Source organism: Xiphophorus couchianus, chromosome 1 (assembly GCF_001444195.1).
Source record: "Xiphophorus couchianus chromosome 1, X_couchianus-1.0, whole genome shotgun sequence".
In the NCBI taxonomy this organism is placed as follows: domain Eukaryota; kingdom Metazoa; phylum Chordata; class Actinopteri; order Cyprinodontiformes; family Poeciliidae; genus Xiphophorus; species Xiphophorus couchianus.
The window spans coordinates 17,367,964-17,379,931 of NC_040228.1; the positions used below are offsets into that span (position 1 = coordinate 17,367,964).

The 11,968-nt window shown below is 36.7% G+C and overlaps 1 long non-coding RNA gene across 1 annotated transcript; it reads left to right on the top strand.

Moving 5' to 3' along the window:
- The first annotated feature begins 8,246 nt into the window (after window positions 1–8,246).
- On the top strand, window positions 8,247–8,948 carry LOC114149226 (uncharacterized). The gene is made up of 3 exons (XR_003596469.1): window positions 8,247–8,332; window positions 8,491–8,711; window positions 8,808–8,948. It is a non-coding gene; the product is annotated as an uncharacterized LOC114149226 (long non-coding RNA).
- The last annotated feature ends 3,020 nt before the right edge of the window (window positions 8,949–11,968 follow it).

Here is an 11,968-nt window from a genome sequence, read left to right on the forward strand (position 1 = left end):
TTATAAAACTACAAAGCAAATATCTTGTGTTTGGAGTTAACATTGACAGTAATAGCATTCCTAAATATTTGACTGGACTAGTGGGTCATCAGTGCCACTAAAAATCAGACAGAACTGGAAACCTTACTTGTTACAGTAAAGCTCTTATAAATTTAAAAGTACACACTGTTCAGAAACATCAAGACGCAGTTTGTTACACTAAGTATGTTATTTTTCTGACCCAGTTCACTGTTTCATTTTAAACAATAAAATACTGGTGACCCTAAAAGGCATTTGCATAACAAGGTTAAAAATGGCTAGAAAGTAAATAGAAAGTAAAGAAAAGGCACATACACCAAAAAGAAAGTGAAATTGATCCTAAATATTTAAATGTTTTGAGTTTCAAAATTGCTTGAATTGATGGAAAAGATTTGCACCTATTTTGTGTGTATGGTGGGACAATTCTAAATGTCTTTTTTCATCCTTTTCCTTTTCTCTGTGAGATTTTATATATTTTTCCATCATTCAAAATGTTAGAATCCATCATTAAAGTCCTCTCATTTCTGTCTGGAAACACTAACAATTAAACCCAAACGCATAATACCCCACATCAAATCTTGTTGTGCATTCGGTGAATTAGGATAGGAAAAAACTAAATGAAATTCAACATTTTTGTAATAAAGAATAATACATCTGTTAAAAAGTGTCAAGATGTAAGAATAGCTCATTTAGAATGAATGATGGAACCAGCATTTACATTAACGGTCCCATTCATAAGTCCATAAAAATAATCATTCTTTAAATCTATTACTCAGTTTCACTCAGCTTTCTCATGCACATTCATAAGTGCTTTAGCAGTAATGTGTACACCCAAGCTTTGAGTCATTAAAGATTCACAACTCTTTCTACTGGAGAAGTGTGAGTAATGGAGTTTTCTAATCTTTTTTTTACCAGCTACCCGTGAATTATGGAGAGAAAGAGTACATGCAGCAAATCCTTGTCTATTTCTCATCTTCCTCTGATGTAGTCTAACAAAAAACTGGTTTCTTATGTCCTTGTTTTCATACAAAATGATTCAGTCTGTTGGAGAAAGGTATAATAACACAGCTCTACCAAGCTAATTTTGATCATTTGAGCTTACATTCAGGTTAATACTTTGAGAAAAGCATTGGAGGCTGCAGAAGATTTGAGACTTTTTTCCCCCCAGCAGCTGATACACTAAAAATGCAAACAGAACTACAAATAACTAGTTTAGGTCAAAGTACATTCAGGTGTTAAAATGATCTACTCCCAGTCCAGTCTTAAGTTTGTTTAAAGTTAATGATTTGTGGCTAAATTTAAAATTGCTTTTCCCTCTCCATCCATTCTGACTGAGCTTGGGCTATTTTTCAAAGAAGAATGAACAAAATTGTGGAAAAATGAAAAAGTTGAAGGGGTATGAATACTTTAATATGGCATTGTATACTGGCTGAAAATGTATACTTAGCAAAGTATTTGTGTGGTTGGCCAAAGCCTAATAACTTGCAGTTCTAAAACTAGTTACAAACCACAAACCTCTGAGTAAAATTGTACAGATTAATTCAGTCTGTTAAATCTCGATATGTTGTATATCTAAGTTACATTTTTAAATATTATTTTTATATATTTTCATTTGGGACCATTTCTTTTTGAAAACCTGAAAACATGTTTATTTTTGTAAGCTAGCGTTGGTCTTTTCTGTCACATCTGACACCACCACGTTGAATCACAACAGCACAAAGAAACCTATTTTTCTTTGTACATAAAATATATACACACATTCATAAATCAATCATACACATTTAAACCTCCTAGCATCTTAGCTTGCATCATGTACAGCACTCAAAGACACACCAAAGTCTCTTAGAAAAAAAAACGGTTGAAGCTGTTGTAGCAGCAATCATTCTATGCAATCTAATGCAGCGTAATCGGTCGTACTATTCACACTGCAAAATCCTTATTAGGGTGGATTCTGCTGAATAATACGAAGAGGTGTTGTGAATTTGACACATTATCATATTAATTGTTCACTGTATAAATAAGTAAAATACTCAACAAGAAGATGAGACAACCTCTCTTGTCACTTGTCTTTTAGCGGCAAAACCATGCTCTGCTCTGATGTGAAGAGACTGCCGTTGGCTGTTGCTGGGTCAGCTGAGAATAGAGTTGTTTTCCTCATTTCCTCTCTTGTACTCCTGTGATCCCATGTTGGGAATGTATCAATGTCAGCGCACTGAGTGTGTATGTGTAGGCGCCCAGCGCTTTGCCAATGTCTGATGGTCTGCCTGCAGTGCTACGCAGAGGGACAATAATTTGGTTTCTCCCTGTTTGGTTTCAAATCAATTTTGCAAACGTGACTTTCAAAGCAATCGACAGACACAAGATATTAAAGGGAGACTGAGGGAAAGACTTTTAAGTAAATGATATTAAAATAAAGGGAAAGGGGAGAAATCTGATCGCACATAAAAGCAAAAAATAAAAGACTTTATTTTTAAACGTTTAATGTAATGCAGTCAAAATGCACATCATCACGTAAAGAACTCTGCGTAGACTGATACTATAACGGAGTGTAGATACATTAGTTTTGATGTCATTAATGACACATGGTAAATTAAGAAGTGTGTGGCAGCAGCTGGGTGGCCTCGGTGTCCTCCAGATGTTGTCTGGGAGAAAGTGATTGACCTGCTAATGAAGTCTGGGATCCTCCAGTCAGCTTTCCTCCTCAGAGACAGTCTTTGACATTGACAGCAACACCTGTCTGTCTGACCAGCTGACAGTAAAACTGAAGACATACAGGACTTACCCTGAATCACACATACACTAAAGTATTCCTCTATGAATATGAATCTAATTTCTTCTCTTCCCATTACACACCCACATTTACCAATGGAGCTATGAAAAGCAGCCTAAAAGGAGTGAAGACATTGCATTCGTGACTATCTGGAACCCCAGTCGTTTATCCAGAAACTTGGCAGAGAACCTGGCGACTGCCACTCTCTATAAGCAGCGAGCGTGTGTTTGTGGGTGTCTTTCCATCTTTGCATTTGTAAGCAGGGCACTGTGAGTCATTCTGGAGATAGTGGCCTCGCCATGGCAGCTGGACAGGAGGAAGAGACATTTAAATTGGAGCACGGAGTGGAGGCTGACGACTGTTAGAGCATGAATTTGAATCAAAGCCACCACTGGGAGTTATTTTTGAGCCTGTGTCTGAAAGGAAAAAAAAAAGGTTTGGCTGGGGAAAAAAAATCACAGAGAATAAACAAGTAATTCTGATCTTTTCGGTTCACGAGACAAGATTTTTGCATATGAGCCAACAGAGGGCAGTATAAGGTAATGGAAGACAGTCACCACTGAACTGAAAGTGGAGAGTGGAAAGTTTATTTACAAATAACATTCTCCAGTTTGTAAAAAAGGTCATATAATACTGTATCTTATTACCATGACAATACATTCGCACACTGTACAGTACCATCTTTCCCTCTAATGAAAATACTCATTTGCTCCTATAAACATTCTTCTGGTTTTACTTCCTATTTATTTACCCTGTATCTCTTTTTAATGTCCGTCTATTGCTGCAGCTTTTACTAAATATTTTTAGTCCTCTTTGCATCACTCTAGATGCACTATCCTGACCTGTGTCTTCCAGGAAAAGTCACATTGCAGAGTTGAGTCACTGTGGGAGTCATATGAGGACAGTTAATGGCATTCAGACTGCCTTAGTCCAAACGGATGTCCTGGGACCCTGTCCCAGGGGAGCTGAGTAACATTGTGCTGCTGCAAAGTCACTTACCTGCATCACATGATGGCAGACAACAGAGACCTTGTATTTGGTATATTTTGCACAAACACATTTGATCAAAAAGAGAGAAAATATAGGTGGAAAAACACATGGATTTTACCTTAATGGAAAACAATCTCAACAGAGTAACAAAAAACAAAAATCAAAAGCTAGATAATAAAACACTTTAACTGATAAACAATGACTGAGAATGTCACTGAACAGATGAAAAGAGCATGGAGATCAGGTTAGATCCATTTCTTTGAGTTTGCACCTTCTAAAGGTGTGGGCGTTATGAAATTTGACAGTAGCTGGCAGGAAGGACCTCCTGTATCGTTCGGTGAGACAGAGTGGTTGAATCATCCTGCTGCTGATTTTCTCTCTGGATTTGTCCAGTATTTCCTGGAGAAGATGGCTGTCATTTTCAGTCATTTGACAACTTTGTCAACAGTCTATACTCAGCCACCTCTTTCAGTACAGGTAGCATCATGCCAAAGAGACTCTGATTTCTTCATGTCTGTTCCTTTTCTTTTCATCATTAGACGTAATGCCTGCTCTCAAGCACACCACAGCAATAACATGAGTACCTGTCATCACCGTGTTTGTAGGACTTGAGGATCTCTACATCAAATTCACCGATGTAGATGGACCTGGTGGGGATTTATACTTCCCAAAATCCATCTCTCGTGTCTGGTAATAGCACAGTTCGTTGGCTAGCACCAACATTACAAAAATCCCATCTTGTTCAGAAACAGTGCACTATGATTAGAAACTCAATTAAAGAGAAGAAAACATTAAATGCAGAAAATGACTGGTAGCTCAGCAATTATCTTCTACCACAGCCACTGACAGCCACTGTGTGCAAAATTTAGATACGTCCCTTTATGGACATGTCTGTATCAAATGAATTCTTGTTTACCAACTCTATAACAACATAACACATTGTAGCCATTGTTAGATTCCAGACACCAGTAAGTATGAAGCAGTTTGGTGTCAGACCAACAAAATTAACATTAGGGAGTAACCAGCCTAATCCATGGACCTTTAGTTCAATAGACAACAAAGCTGTGGGATGATGCTTCTTGGGCACAGGGAACAGGAAAGATGTTTTCCAAGGAAAGAAAGATGGAGAACATTAGAGTAGTTTCCTAAGTGTTGTTTTGTTCTTCAAAAATTAGGACAGGAACTGTATTAGCAGAAAACACCGATGAACTAATGGAAAACACTGACAGTGATTTAGTGGCTTCTAATCACCCCTAATTGCCTGCCGTTCACTCTGACCCAGCAGTGTTTGATTACACACACTCTCGTGCACCCGGACAAAACAAGCTGCACTTTCTGTCAGGCACTTGGAGTGATCTCCTCTACAATTTTGGCAGGCGATAATGTTAGACAGCTAGAGAGTTTATCACATTGTTCCCTGTCTTACACGAGGAAAGTGCAGAGTGTGCATTGTGGCCTGTGAAGCCACATAGATCTCTGCTGTGAAGACCAACTTCTATCACTGCAAATCTGCTGAATCAACCATATTCAAGTGCTCCACATTCAGCTGTGTCTCCTGAAGATGTGCAGAGGGTGCAGAGAGAGTGGACCTATGATTAGAGACCAAAGATCTATGTTGAGCTAAGAAAGTTTAAAATGGCCAGAGCTTGGAAACCTTTAATTAGAGCTGTGCTCGGTTTTAGCCAAATCTTGGAAGAAACCTACCATAAAAGAGAACAAAAGTCCACACATGTACGCAGAAACATTCCTTTTCATAAAATGGTATCTAAATATAGTTATTGTTTGTGAATAGTATCAGCTTTGGTGAAATGTGGCGGCTTTATGCCGGCACATTTTTGTATCACTCTATTTAATTATTATCATAGTCTTGGGTTCATCTCTGTCTTTATTCTTCAAAATCAGTCCTTTACTTTTGCCTTTTATGAAGTTTTAGGGGTGCAAAGTTCCGGTGAAAAAGAAAAGTGAGCAGACAAAAAGTTTCAAATGAATTAAAAAAGTTACTGGGACATAATAAAATCAGAAAGATTTCTTTTATACACCCCTGTGGCTCCCGACTGCTCCAAAGACTGTTCTGCAATAAATTATTGTACAAATCTGCATAAATCCATGCATCATCATTCTCTCTTCTTTTCAAGATTATGCAGTTTTAGATTAGTTTTGTTCAGTTCAAAATTAAGCAGTTGTGTGCTAAAAGAAAAGCAGAAACAGAACAAGTTCTTTAATTGTTGTAAAGTTCACATTGTCAGATTACAGAGTAAAACAACCTACAGTTCTGAATATGTGAAAGTTGCTTGTAGATGAGGCGCCATAATCTATCTTTAGCATGTTTTGAAAGCTTTTTTAGTTGGAGGATGTTTGAGTGACTGGTGACCCGGTTTACAGTGACACAAATGCTAGAGAACACACACATTCAGTCTGCAAAAGAAGGAAAAGCAATTCAAAACCAGATCTTGCAAATGGGCGGCCAGTGGACACTTTCAATCTTCAAGATAAAAATCCCATGCAATAACCTCCACTTAAGGGCAAATTGAAATTGTTTTGCAAATGATATATAATGTCATGTCAGGCAGGACCAAAATATTGTAACTCTACACTGCATTGTGTTGGTTTATAACATACATCCTGTTTATAGCAAACATGGGAAGTTGTGGAAAGGCTTTAAGGTCATGAATATTTTTATAAACCACTGTAACCGGTATTTTTGAACAGCTACGCAGCCCATTGTCGTACTATCATGTTACAATCTACGTTAAACAAAACAATAACCTTCCATTTTTGGGGACTGGAAGTTAAAAGGAAATGAATAAAACATCTCATCCCCATTATTTTTTAGCTTTATACAAAAGTGTTTGACATCAGTGTATATACGTTTCCAGGTGCATCACGGCACCAACAGCAAAGCTACCTGGTGTATGTTTTTATAACACCACTTGCTTTGATTAGACAGCTATATTTATTGCCCTGGAAGGGATGACAAGTTTTAATGCCACAACGTCAACCTTATGCTTTGAAAAGTTGTTCTGCTGGCACTGATTAAACCTTAAAACTGCTCTCAGTTCATCACTAATCCCTTCATGCCTTAAAACAGCTTAGATGTAACTCTTGCCTCATTTGCTATGCAAGGATCTATGAATATATAAATTGGTCCTGTTCTCTATCTTCACTGCTCGCCTGTAACTTTTCAATAACAGCTCCACACAATGATATTTCAGACATAAATATTTGAGCCTGTGACAACTTCTGAGGAAGAAAAAAATTAAGCAAATGATAAATGAGCACCTGCAAGTCAAGTGATCAGTTGGCAACTCCTAAAATGTTGCTGATGTAGGTCATCCATTATGTTTGTAAGACTGCAGCTTGGCCATCATGTCCAAATACTAAGAATGCATTTAAAATGTTAGGTAAACATGGTTCCTGATCATTAGATTCTTTTTCATATTTTGTCTGGTGATGTACACAAACTCCAATATATCTTAATGGGATTTTATCTGATATACCACCACAGAGTTGTGCATATTTGTCGAGCTGAAGGAAAAGGATACATGGTTTTACAATATTTAGCAATAAAAAGTTTTAGCGCACCTTCAAATGTGTAGAACCACTTATTGCTGCATTTACAGCTGCTTATCTATTGGGGTATGTCTGTACTATAGATTCAAGACTGATTTTTAAAAATTCAATTCATCTTTCAAAACAAGTCAAGTCAGAGTGGATGAAGAATGTCTGTGAACAGCAAGACGCAAACAATCAACTGGATTCAGATTTTAAATGGGTCATTAAAACACATGAATATCCATTTATTTCAATCATTCCATTGTAGATCTGGTTGCATGTTCAAGATCACATATAACCTCATAAAAGAAGTTTTTCTTCCAGGATTCATAAACTTCATCAATATTCCCTTCAACTCTGACAAGCTTTCCTGACCCTGAAAAGCATCCATACAGCCAGCATAATACTCCTACTGATACAATTTTACAGTACTTCTTCTTTTTTCTTTTTTTACAGGGATGATGTGTGTTTTTTTTCTTAAAGGATGAATTAAAATCCATGGCTATAGTCTATTTGAAACAAATTCAAGTTAAACCAAAGTTTCACATTGCAAGAGTATTTCTTTGGGCCTTGTACTTGTAAGATGCAGTTCAAGGGACAAACTTCTTTTTATTGCTTTCTCTGGTTATTTCTGTCGGTTATGTGTCTAATTGTGTTGTCACAGTTGAAGGGTATTCTAGAATGTCATATGTATCTGGAATATATGGTTGTCGTAATTGTAAAGTTATCTCCTGTATCAAGTGATTCTATATTGATTTTTTTAAAAGTACATTATGCATTGCACAGCATTGTGCATGTTGTTCTGCCTTTTGTAACTTACACAGGATTAACAGTTTTTTCAAACCGCTCCAGTACTGCCCCCGGTGGTTGCTTTGTGACATTGTTTTTGTTAACCTGAAAGATAAAGGAAGTAGACAAATCCAAGATGGCCGAACATAATGTCGAAGTGTTCACAAATTAAGCCGATATCAACCTTGAAACGCTGTTGCTTTGGATTTGTCTGTAAGTCTGAATTGTAATGAAAACAATAGTCTCTATTATCTGTATGATAATTTGTACACTTAAGCCAGTTATGAAAATGTTTTTATTTTGTCTTGCAGTAAGCATAATAAGCAAGTTTGCGATGTTAGTTAGCTAATACCATGCTTTTCTTATTTCAGTTTTACAATGGTCAAAGAGAAGGCACCGGTCAGAGGCCATTATTAAGTCAATCACCAAAAAGGAAAAAAGAAGTTTGTTTATTGGAGCCTCGTCATGTCGCTGTCTGTGCCGGTGAGATGTGCATGTGCCTCAGTTGGGGTTACACTTCAATTGGGATGTGTGTCATCTAAAACTGCACTCAGTTTTGGACCTCTAATCCTCCAAGTGAAGAGCGGAAAAGGTAGTATAACATCCATTTTTGGGATTAGGGTTTGTGCAAACCCATGGCAGAGTGAGTGATGAAAAGTCTTGTAATTCTGTCTGCTCTCATCTTTAGCCCCACAGAGTGCAGCAAGCACAAAGGATTAGAGACAGCCCAACCCAAAAAGGCTTACCTTGTGAGTCTCTCATACCAGAGTAAATTGCATCCATCAGTGTGTCAGCTGAGCTGGACTCCTGCCTAACCATCAGTCCTTCTCACAGGTAATGATGGACTCAGACAGTCTCATGAATTGATAAAAGCAGCATTGGAAGGTTCAGGCTGAGCTAAAAAAAAACATGAACTGTTTCATACTGCAGAAGATAATTCATATTTTACCATCAATAATAGTCAGGCTCAGATTTAGTTTTAATCTGAAACAACAGGTTGGTCACAAGCTAATGTTATGTCTACATAAAATGGCCAGTTGGATTTTATTGCAACCAATGACCTAACAAAGAGAATCCACCACACCTGGCCAGTCCAAACCCTTGACCTGCCATGAACAGTGTCCTCTGCCCACATAGTCAAAACCATGAAGAAGATAAAAAATATTGCTTGAGGAAGATACAATGCAGTGAACATTGCAAATATCATTATGAAAATAAAAGCCTTATGGGATATGCTGGATATAAGAACCAAAGCTTTATGACGAGTGCCCCATAAAAATGGCACTTAGTCACACTTTAGTTGGTGTGTTGATGTAGTTGTAATGCTTATGGATCACACAGCCTCCACGTTGACCAACTATTTATCTTTACTGTTTCTGCAGTAGGAAAACACGCAACAGAGGTACACAAAGCAAAACTGACAATCCTCCTCATAAACTAGTAAACCTAGTGAGGATCGGAAATGAAGCATTTTATTCTTACTCAAAAACTGCATCAAATCATTTAACTGTGATCATTTCAGGCAACAGCAGTTGATAGATAATTGCATGTTTTTGTTTAAGAAGAAATTTACCCAGTACATGTTGATTGTTTATGAATTTTAACTTGCATCACTGCTCTTTTTTTCTGCCTCAAGAGTCAGTCTGGCAGACTTAAGTAAAATCTCAATTAGTGTGTGAGCACCACTGTGCTTTTATAATTCTTTGCTAATGTAACATGTAGCTGCAGAACACTGATGCAATCTATGATGTGTGTGTCTGTGTGTCAGGTTAAAAAAAACAAAAAAAAAAACCATGTTGCTGACTTATTTATATTTCTCCAACACTGCTCTGCTGCCTCTTTGAATAGCCCAAGGTATGAGAGAACGTAATCATAAATAATTTAGGGTTGCAGTGCCTTGTGCTCACTCGCAATAAGGGAGCAACAACGTAAAAAAGGGATTACATTCTGAAGAAAATTAGTTCGTTCTACAGAAAACAGAATCAAGCTCTTTAATACTTGCTTATTCATGATGTAGCAAACAGATGGATAACATAGCTGTTTATGACTAGGTGCTGCACATAAAACTAAAGCCAGTGGCTGCTTGTATCGCAGAGGAAAAGACGGGAAATGAGAGAAAAACTTGGATCTACCTTGAGGTAACAAAATTAATCAAAATTCACTCGCACCTCTTGCAGTCTGTTACGTGCCACTATATATATATATATATATATATATATATATATATATATATAACATTTCCTATGTTATTACTGAACTGGTGTCACCAACACCACAGTGAGAACAATAGCAGTTGCACATGACAAAAGTTGCTAGAAGTGGTTAAAGTGGCATAAATTAAATTCACATTTCAATCGGATGATTGGTCATGAAAGTGTTGTTAAAGCTATAGGAGAGAGGGTGAACATCACAAGAGAGAAAAGAACACTTTAAATATATTGAGAACTGTAAATGAACTCATTTTCAATGTCCTTCTCCTTTGTGTGGACGATGGACCTGCAGTGACCTTAAAGAAACACTCTGAAGGAATTACTTGCAGTATGTCACAGAAGATCATTTTTCTTGTTCTAATTTTATGTAATATTCCCTTAACCTTATGTTCCAGATCATACAAGTTACAGTAATTTATTAACAGTTTAACCGTAATTGCATAAATAGTTATTGGGTGCAATCTACATTAAGAGCTTCTTTTGCTCATTGAACAAATAAAAGACATTTGCTTACATGGGAGGATCTCCGAAGTCAATAGTTTTGTGCAACTCTCTGTTTAAAAAGGGTTTTTGGTGGAGTGGACTCAATTAGTGTTAAACATGCAGACAAAATTGATATGTTGGCCACATTGAACTGAACCAAAATACCAAGTATGGTAATTGTTCATAATTGGAGCCACTTGAACTTACAATTTGTTTTAATTTGGCAAAAAAAAAAGCAATACAATAAAAAAACTACATTTGCTTGTAAAAAAAAATAAAAAATAACAATGCTCCCAGCATTTTCAGGAAGGCTGTGAAGGTGAAAGTTGTGATTAAAGAATATTTTTGCATGTTTCTTTTCTATACTTTTAAATTTTGCGCAGGAACAAAAGACTATTCTTGGACTAAAAGAATTAATTCTGTTAAAGCTCGTATCAGTTCTGAAATGCACTGGTAGTCAAAACAAAGACTCTTCATTAGATAGGGACTTGCTTTCTATTCCTTGACTGCGTTTCTGCAGGTGAATTATGTAATCACCAATATGTTTATGTTTTCTTTAGAAGTCCAGAAAGCAGAGTCTTGCAGTGATTAATTTGGCACATTATTAGAGTGTGTATTAGCATATCTCAACTGGACTGATAATGAATCAATAAAGGTCTGCTTGGTCTTGTAATGACAACCTGCTGTTTGTAAAATCTTGGCCTTAAAACGTTTTATCATTTTGTTTGCCAAACATGTTGCCTTATTAAACTGATCTAGATCAGCACGATGATAGCTTCCACTAAAGTTATGTTCCAATTTTACCAAATGATCAATCTTGGCACCAAAGTCAGCTTCAGGAAGAAGCGAAGAAGCAAAGTTCTTAGCAAGTTTGATTGTAAATAATGTTTTTTCTAACAGTATTGCTTTGCATTTTTATCAAAATGGATTGAACTTTTCATCGCGAAAGATATATATATATATACAGTATATCCCTGATATAAAATCGACTCTTCTGCTCTGGCAAGGAGTGATTTATTTATCATTTTGCTCTGCTCTCAAAAACTAGACATAGGCCAAAATTTTCTGTGGTGTCCAAAGTTTTTCATTAATAAAAATGAAAAACTTTGTGGGAACAGCAATTCCCTCTAAGTGAAACCACTATGCCATGATGGGT